Consider the following 9,952-nt stretch of genomic DNA (forward strand, 5'->3'; position numbering starts at 1 on the left):
GATTAGGAGTCAAGTGGAAACCTAATTGGTGCATTACCAACCTTGTTTTGTTCCATATCTACCTTGTTACCAGTTTTAATTCGTAAATACCTAGTTATGCTTAGTCATGCTTAGTCGGGTTATTACCTGTCACCTGAGAATTTTAAATGAATCTTTGGTTACTTATGTTATCATGAGATATGAGCATGTGAAGTAATAAATCTAGACTGGGCGGACTCGGTGTGTGAGAGCCATAAGACATGGAGGTCTTGTGAGCGGCTTCGTTCCGCCTGTGTCGATTAAGGTCCGTCCATTATTGAATTGCATGAGGTGAGACATTGCTGTACTAACCACATACTCCAGTAAGCCTTAACTCAGATATTCTATTATGAGAATGGCTACTCGCACAGTGGGAGTGGAGAGATGGCGAGAGTAGCGTGTACCCACGTGGCCATGGGCTAGAATGGTGGAGTACTGTATTCTTGGGTGGCGCGGACCCGTTCTTATTTTAGAGGATCCGAGAGTAGGTTGGTATATGTAGGTCGGGGGCCTACATATGTCGTGTGGGCTAGAATCCCTAGCTGGGTTTATAATCGGTTCGAATCGTCGTTGCTCCTTGGTTATGTAGACTCAACTCACTATTCATCATCATAGTATTAATAACTAGAACTTGAGGCTGGTTTGAGAAAGTGTTGGATATGAAGTTTTATGATCTCCATACGGATCGTGCCAGCTTTGTATATGATTTTATGAAGTTTTAAATGTTGAATTAAAGAATTTTTATTAAAGAGCTTTTACGCAAAATAACTTTGATTATTGCTAAAGCCATACCTTGAATCCCTGAGCATGCATTTCTGAGTTTATCAGTTCTTATTTTGGTTAAGTCTTGATGAGTACTTTTGTACTCAGGGTTCGTTGACCCTTGTTGCAGGTGAGCCTCATGAGCAGATCTATTTTGGATCATGCTGCATGACTATTATTCGATCTGACGATGAGAAGTAAATATGTGGTCCTTGGGCAGGACAGTTTTATTTTGTGTGTTTTGTTTATGTTAATTATGCCACTCCACTACTATTATGGTTTGTAATAATTATCGAACTTAGTTTGTAAGGTTTGAAACAACTGGTTTGTAAACTAAGTTATCGTAAGACTTCCGCTATTTTACTCTGAGGTATATATTTGAATAAACGTTGTAATACTACAATGACTCTATAATGTGATCCTGCTCGGAAATCGTGGATGATTCGGGGTTCCCCGAGGACACCCGACAGTCTTCTTAAGTTACCTGGAACATATGCATAGATGTCAAAGGTCGTTGGACAGTGATAGTTGCATGTGAGCCCTATAATTTAGGAGGTTCTGCCACAAAATGGTATCAGAGCGAACGTTACAAAGTTTTTGTTGTATTGTTTTACAAAAACATCAAAATAATTTGGGATGACTAAATTTAACTTGTTAATTTGGTCCAAATTGCTTCTAACTTATATTATTTCTTTCTCACCATTCCTTATTTGAATAAAAAGGTTTTGTGTGGTGGAGTAGTAATCTTACTATGCCCTATATAAAAACAAATGTTGTTTATGTGCATTATAAGCTTTGATGTTTTTGTTCATAAGAACAATTCATGCATCATGATTAATTCACTCGTTACTTCCTTCACCTCTTAGTATGGAGTTAAGTAGTGAGTCTGGTTTGAGTAATGTAATCCATCTTAGCTGCTCTTTAGACTTTGATCAAATGGTCTTACTTGGATTAAATTGGCTTCCTATAGTATGGCTCGTACCAAGATGATGCCCCGTAAGTCCACTGGACCCAAAGGAGTTCCTCATCACCAACTTGCCCCAAGGAATGATGGTGCTAGCAGTAGCAGCTCTAGGCTTAATCCCCAGGCAGAGATACGGAGGATTTCTGTAGAGTTAGCACAAGCTACTAGAGATAGGGCTGTGGATGCTATCCAGGTAGGAGAACTACAGGATCAATTGAGGCGTCTCACCACCGCGCATAGGAACTGCGAACGTATGTTGGTTCATACGATGGAAGTAAGGAATGAAGCTTGGCATAGGGAAAATGTAGCTAGAGCTAGAACTCATGAGCTAGAATTCTATGTAGAAGATTTAGAAGAACATAATACTTATCTGCATGAGGAAGTTCATAGGCTTAGCAATCTACTAGATCCAAATCATGAGCCCCAAGCTGATGCAATGGACCCCGGTGTCATCCTTGCCAATGATGACGAATCGGAAGAGGAAGAAGAAGAAGAAGATCCTAAAGAATTAGTAATGATCGATGAAAGTGATAATGAAGGCGGTAATATTTCCAGAATGGATACAGAGCCTGAAGTTTGAAGTGATCAAGGAAAAGAGTAGAGTTGTATAATAGTTAGTTCTAGTTAAGTTATGTAGTCTTGTTTTGGTACTTGCGGGTTTGTGTTTATATTAGTAAACTCTATGTAATGTGTCTGGAGTAAGTTTTGGTGCAATTCAATAAAGACTTGTAATAAAGTTTGGTTTGTTATGAGCGGATGCGTCGTATGCCGGGTTTGTATACTCTGGGAACTTCACAAGATGAGGACGGTATTCCAGATCCACCACCAGTTCCAACAAATCTGGCTGATGCTATAACCGCACTTGTCAATGTGATGGCCGAAAATTCTCGTTTGCTTCATGAGATAGCTCAGAGTAATCAGAATTAGATGCACGCAAACCGTGGTCGCCACCATAACAGACAGGAGGCTACATATGTTGATTTTATAGACACAAGACCACCGGTGTTCACCAAGGTAGATGAACCATTGGAGGCTGATGACTGGCTTCGAACCATGGAGCAGAAATTTGATCTTATTCTATGCACGGAGTATCAAAAACCTGCATTTGCCACCCAGCAACTTCGAGGAGCAGCAAGTGCTTGGTGGGCAAACTTAGTGGCTATGCAACCTACTGGCATTCCAATAACTTGGGCTAAGTTCCGTACTGCCTTCAGAGCCCACTATATTCTAGAAGGAGTGATGGCTATGAAGCTAGATGAATTCCTTGCTTTGAAGCAAGGAGATCAAACAGTAATGCAGTACGTGGGAAGATTCAATCACCTGTCACAATATGCATCTGAACATGTCAATACTAATGCCAAGAAGAAGAGGTGGTTTATGAGAGGTCTGAATACCAAGCTACAGACAATGATGACAACTTGTACTAATGTTACTTATCATGAGGCAGTAAATATTGCAATTGCTTCAGAGTCAAAGTATCGGCAGCATAAGGAGCTCAAAAAGAAAAAGAGTATGTTGTTTGGATCTTTTGGAGGAAATCAGAAGAGGCAGTGGGTGATTTATCATCCAGTACATCATAATCGTCCTCCTTATCATCCGCCACAGTCTCAAGCTGGGCAATAGTCAAATGTCTATCCTGCTATAACCTACCTGAATTCACAGTCGACTAATGCTCCTGGTGGCAATGCTCCAATGTCCCAGGGTCACAACTATCCGTGTTACAATTGTGGAAGGACTGGTCATTTCTCCAGGGAATGTCCATATCCCAGGCAGGCTAATCAAAATTATCAGAAGGTCCCTGCCAATCAACAACAGGGTCAGGCACCAAACAAGAACCCCAATCAGAATGCTCAGAAGGGCAAAGATGAGAGGAAGACAGGACAGGTGTTCTATATTCAAGTTGGAGAAATTTCGGAAGGGGAGCCAGTGATGATGGGTATGTTTCCTATTGCCAATCACCCTATAGTTATACTTTTTGATTCTGGCGCATCGTATTCATTCATCAATAGAACATTTGTCGTGAAGTATGAAATTTCAATTGGGACAACAAAGGAAAGTTTCTTTATACAGTCGCCCGGGGGACGTCTGTGTACTAAGGAAATGGTATACCAGGTACCTGTAAACCTGGGTGGGCATATTTTTCCCACTACCATGATTATCCTTAAGGATCAGGATATAGATGTAATCTTGGGAATGAATTGGATGTATCAGCATAAGGCTGTTATAGATGCTTTGAATAGGACATTAAGGGTGACTTTGCCTAATAGTAATTCTCAACTTCTCATCCAACTTCCAACCTTAAGAAGATCAGTGGGCAAGATTTGTGCAACTATTGTCAAAGAGATTAGAGATATTCTGGTAGTGTGTGAATTTCCGGATGTGTTTCCTGAAGATTTACCCGGTCTACCGCCTGATAGGGATGTTCAGTTTAACATAGAGTTGCAACCTGGAACAGCTCTGATTTCTCGGAGAGCTTATAGGATGCCACCAAAGGAGTTAGCCGAGTTGAAGACTCAGTTGCAAGAATTGATTGAGAAGGGGTTTATCCAACCTAGTTCATCACCTTAGGGATGTCCGGCAATTTTTGTGAAAAAGAAAGATGAGACCCTGAGGTTATGTGTTGACTATCGTTCGTTGAATGAAGTGACCATCAAGAATAAGTATCCATTACCTCGGATAGATTTGCTTTTTGATCAATTGGCCAAAGCCAAAGTTTTCTCCAAGATATATCTGAGGTCAGGATATCATCAAATCAAGATAAAGCCTAAAGATATTCCCAAAACGGCATTTACCACAAGATATGGATTATATGAATACTTGGTAATGTCTTTTGGTGTGACAAATGCTCCAGCTCATTTCATGTATCTGATGAATTCAGTATTCATGCCTGAGCTAGACAAGTTTGTAGTGATGTTTATTGATGACATCCTAGTATATTCCAAGAATAAGAAAGAACATGCGGAACATCTCAGAATTGTTCTGACCCGCTTGAGAGAACATCAACTATATGCCAAGTTCAGCAAGTGTGATTTTTGGCTTAAGGAAGTACAATTTCTTGGACATGTCTTGTCAGCTGAAGGAGTTGCAGTTGATCCAAGCAAAGTGAAGGATGTGCTTGATTGGAAACCGCCAACCACAATTCATCAAGTTTGGAGTTTTCTGGGTTCGGCAGGGTATTACCGTCTGTTTATTCTAGATTTCTCTAAAGTATCAAAGTCCATAACTAAATTGTTGAAGAACCAAGTCAAGTTTGTCTGGTCATCTGATTGTGAAGAGGCTTTCCAGACTTTGAAGAGACTGTTGACTACTGCACCAGTATTAGCCCAACATAATATCAAAAAGTCGTTTGATGTTTATTGTGATGCTTCAGGTATTGGTATTGGATGTGTGTTGATGCAAGAAGGCCGAGTCATTGCTTATGCATCCAGGCAACTTAAGCAACATGAAGAACACTATCCGACTCATGATCTGGAGTTAGCAGCTGTGGTTCATGCTCTAATGATTTGGCGGCATTACCTACTTGGTAATACGTGCCATATTTATACAGACCACAAGAGCTTAAAGTATATCTTTACTCAGTTAGAGTTGAACATGCGACAAAGAAGATGGTTAGAACTGATTAAGGATTATGACTTGGAAGTACATTATCACCCCGGTAAAGCAAATATGGTTGCAGATGCCCTCAGTCATAAAAGTTATTGCAATTGTCTGGCAGTGAGAATAATGGGTTTGACTTTATGCCAAGATATGGAAAAGTTGAGTATAGGGGTGATTCAACAAGGAAGTTTGACCAACATAACTGTTGAAGCCACTATTCGAGACCAGATTATCGGTGCTCAGAAGGAAAACAAGGGTATAGCCCAAGGAAAGAGTCAAGAATGGAAAAGCGGAATACTTTAGCATAGCTGATGAAGGTGTGCTATGGTTCAAGGATCGCCTGATGGTACCAAAAGTTCCTAAGTTGCGGTAGTCTATTCTAGAAGAGGCACATGCTACTAGGTTATCTATCCATCCAGGAAGCAACAAGATGTACCATGACTTGAAGCAAAGATTCTAGTGGACTAAAATGAAAATAGAGATTGCTAGATATATAGCAAAGTGTGATACTTGTCAAAAGGTGAAAGCTATACATTTGAGGTCTGCTGGTGAATTACAACCATTACCTATTCCATCTTGAAAGTGGGAGGACATAAGTATGGACTTTATTGTTGGTCTACCCAAGACATCCAAAGGATTTGACTCAGTATGGGTTATTGTAGATCGACTCACTAAGTCAGCACATTTTCTTCCTATCAAGTCTATATATCCTATGATCCAATATGCCAAGATGTATTTAGCAAGAATCATGAGCTTACATGGAGTACCAAAGACCATAGTGTTAGATAGGGGTACACAGTTTGTCTCCAGCTTTTGGAAACACTTACATGCTTCATTAGGTACCAAACTTTTGTATAGTATAGCTTATCATCCCCAGACTTATGGTCAGACTGAAAGAGTCAATCAAGTACTTGAAGATATGTTAAGGTGTTGTGTTCTTAACTATTCCAAAATGTGGGATGAATGTCTGCCTTTGGCCGAGTTCTCATACAACAATAGTTATCAGGAAAGCATTAGAATGGCTCCATTTGAAGCACTCTATGGTCGTAGGTGCAGAACATTGCTGAGTTGCTCTGAGCTTGGAGAAAGAAGATTCTTTGGGGTTGACCTTGTGAAAGAAACAGAAGACAAGGTTAAGCAAATACAAAGTAATTTGAAGATAGCTCAATCCCGACAAAAGAGTTATGCGGATAGACGATGTAGACCATTGGTGTTTAACAAAGGAGATTTTGTATATCTGAAAGTATCACCAATGAAGGGAGTTACCCGTTTTGGTGTTAAAGGCAAGTTGGCACCTCGATATATTGGACCATATCAAATTTTAGAGAGGTATGGAAAAGTGGCATATCGCTTGAAATTACCTAAACATCTCACAGTTGTGCATGATGTGTTCCATGTTTCTCAATTGAAGAAGTGTCTCCGAGTGCCTGAGCAGAATGTTGAGGTTGAAGGAGTAGAACTTGAACCAGATTTGACTTATTCCGAATATCCTATCTGAGTTTTGGATCAGAAAGATCGTGTTACTCGAAGAAGGACAATCAAGTTCTATAAGATACAATGGAATCAACATTCAGAAGAAGAAGCTACTTGGGAATCAGAAGATTACTTATTAGAAAAATTTCCAGAGTTTCTTGCGTCAATATAGAATAATGTTAGTTAAGCTAGGTTGATACAAATTGTGTTTTGTAAAGGGACCTCAACTGTTTTATGGACAGATCTTGTATGTGTTCTCGCGACACATTTCCTTTTCCATTACTTACCCTATGGCTTTGAATCTCGGGGCGAGATTTCTTTTAGGGGGGAGGATTGTAACAACTCGGGTGTTTAAATATTAAAACCTGACATGTCATCATATGCATTGCAAAGCATTTGGCATTTGGTGAAAACTTTGAGATGCATACACTAAAACAAGTTTATATTTATGTGGTATGTGTTGAATTGTATTGTTTGACTCAAGTTCAAAGTTTGTTTGGATTTTGAATTTTCGAGAAAACCTTGATTTTCAGCATTTAAATCCTACCCTGAAAACTCATTTCAAAATCTAAGCTTATTTTGGGGTTGAGCCCAAAAGCAAAAGTGTAGAGCTTGTCAAGTTATACAAAGTTTGTTTTTGGAGTTTTCAAAGTTGTTATGAAAAATTTGAAGTAATTCGAAAAGGCGTAAATCGTTAAATATTCCCTATTTGAATTCAAAAGTTCATTTCAAAATATAGACCGAATTAGGGGGTGGTTATAAAGCAAAGTTGTAGAACTTTTGATTTTGAACAACTTTTATTTTTGGAGATTTTTGAGTTGTTATACAAAATTGGGAGTAATGTGGAATTTAAAATGAATGGCAAATCTGTAATTAAGGTGAACAGTGGCCGCCGCTCTTGCTACACCACCGGCAACCTTCGGCTTGCTTCCAGGCACGCTCGTGGCCGTCTTTGGCGTCGCGCTGGCATAGTGAAGGCCACAGCGCAACTTCCTTTTGCTTCTAAGCCATGCTATTTAGCCTAAGTCGCAGTCGCCATCGCTCTTTCTTCTCCTCTGCTTTTGCCGTCGCCACCGCCATAACTCCGGCGAGCTCTCACCATCGCTTTAGCGCACTCCAGTCATTGCAAAGCTTGTCACAGCTCCACTTGCTACTTGTGCACCCAACCAACCTGCTTTTGTCGCTTGTCTTCGCCGGAAACTCGTGGTGCGCGCTCTTCCTCACGGCCGGGAGCATCTCCATCGAGCATGATTTGCCGTGGCTGGAGCTTCACGGTGCGTCTTTGTCATTGCTGAGCATACCGTCAGCTTCGCCTTGTGCCCGTGATACTTTATCACCGGTTGATTGGTCCTTTTGTCCACTGCAGTCGCCGGAGCATCACCATCACCGTCGTTTGCGCCGTCGTGGGTGCTGTACACGTCGACCTACCTCTCCGTTGCTCCTCCAGTCTCGATCTTTGCTCCAACGTGTTCGGGGTGAGCTACTGATACTTCTCGTGCACTTTGTTCAATCGCTACTAGGCTCCTGTCACCGACGTAGCACAGCTGTACCACCACGTCTACCATGGCCGGCGTTGAGTTAGTGTAGAGCCGTAATCGGTGTGACTTAGGACGTCTGTAGGTGCGCATAGTCGTGGGGAGCACGTTGGTGCGTTTTCCTTCGCCGGTAACCTCGTCGACGGTGAGTTATCGCCGGTCAGAGCTGTCGCCGCCATGGTCAAAGCCTGAGGTTGAAGATGACATGTGGGGTCGGGTTGTCAGTGACTGTGTAGTTCATAAATGGAATTTTCTATTTTCAGGAATGAATGAATAGTGTCTGTTCTTGTTATTTTTGTGTAGATTTATTTAGAGCTCCAAAAATTATGAAAATTTTTGTGTGACTTCTCTGTGACGTATAGTATTTAAGAAAAATATGAAATAATGTTTTTCAGTACATTTTGAATGTGATGAAAATTGCTCAAATAATTAATAAATGGATTTCCATGATTTTTCTAGGCTTATTTAATTATTAAAAAATTATGAAAATTGTTTTGCCACTTAGTTATCATGTAATGAACATTTACAAAAATTTTGAGGTCAATTGGAACAAGTTGATTTATTTCATAATTCTTAATTAAATAATTAATTCATAAAAGCAAATAGTAACTTTTAATGATTTAAGTTTTGATTGAATTTTTGATTGAGTGATGTCCTTAGGTCATTAGTTGGTAATGATCTTTGGCAATTGATGTAAGTAGTACGAAAAAGATTTGGTTAGTTTGACTTGTAACTGTACCGCGAAGGAAAGTTGTATTTAAATTGTTAATTTTTGCATCCATCATCGAGCATCATGTTTCGTATTCCGCATCATGTTAAACATGGCATTGTTACTACATGTAGTGAATGAAGGTGAACATGTGGTAGTTAATCAAGTTACGGAGGAGGTTAATCCGTCTGTTGAGGTCAGATCGAATACTTGTGGAACGTCGTAGGAACCGGACTTTTCCATCAACGAAGGCAAGACCCGGATGCATTTAACCCTACCTTGTGTTTTACAAATTTTATTGCTTTTGCTTTTATATACTGCATTAAGTCATTAGGAGTCAAGTGGAAACCTAATTGGTGCATTACCAACCTTGTTTTGTTCCATATCTACCTTGTTACCAGTTTTAATTCGTAAATACCTAGTTATGCTTAGTCATGCTTAGTCGGGTGATTACCTGTCACCTGAGAATTTTAAATGAATCTTTGGTTACTTATGTTATCATGAGATATGAGCATGTGAAGTAATAAATCTAGACCGGGTGGACTCGGTGTGTGAGAGCCACAAGACATGGAGGTCTTGTGAGCGGCTTCGTTCCGCCTATGTCGATTAAGGTCCGTCCGTTGTTGAATTTCATGAGGTGAGACTTTGTAGTACTAACCACATACTCTGATAAGCCTTAACTCGGCTATTCTATTATGAGAATGGCTACTCGCGCACTAGGAGTGGAGAGATGGCGAGAGTAGCGTGTACCCACGTGGCCATGGGCTGGAATGGTGGAGTACTGTATTCTCGGGTAGCGCGGACCCGTTCTTGTTTTAGAGGATCCGAGAGTAGGTTGGTATATGTAGGTCGGGGGCCTACATATGTCGTGTGGTCTAGAATCCCCAGCTAGGT

The sequence above is a fragment of the Miscanthus floridulus genome, unplaced genomic scaffold (assembly GCF_019320115.1).
Source record: "Miscanthus floridulus cultivar M001 unplaced genomic scaffold, ASM1932011v1 fs_767_1_2, whole genome shotgun sequence".
Classification (NCBI taxonomy): domain Eukaryota; kingdom Viridiplantae; phylum Streptophyta; class Magnoliopsida; order Poales; family Poaceae; genus Miscanthus; species Miscanthus floridulus.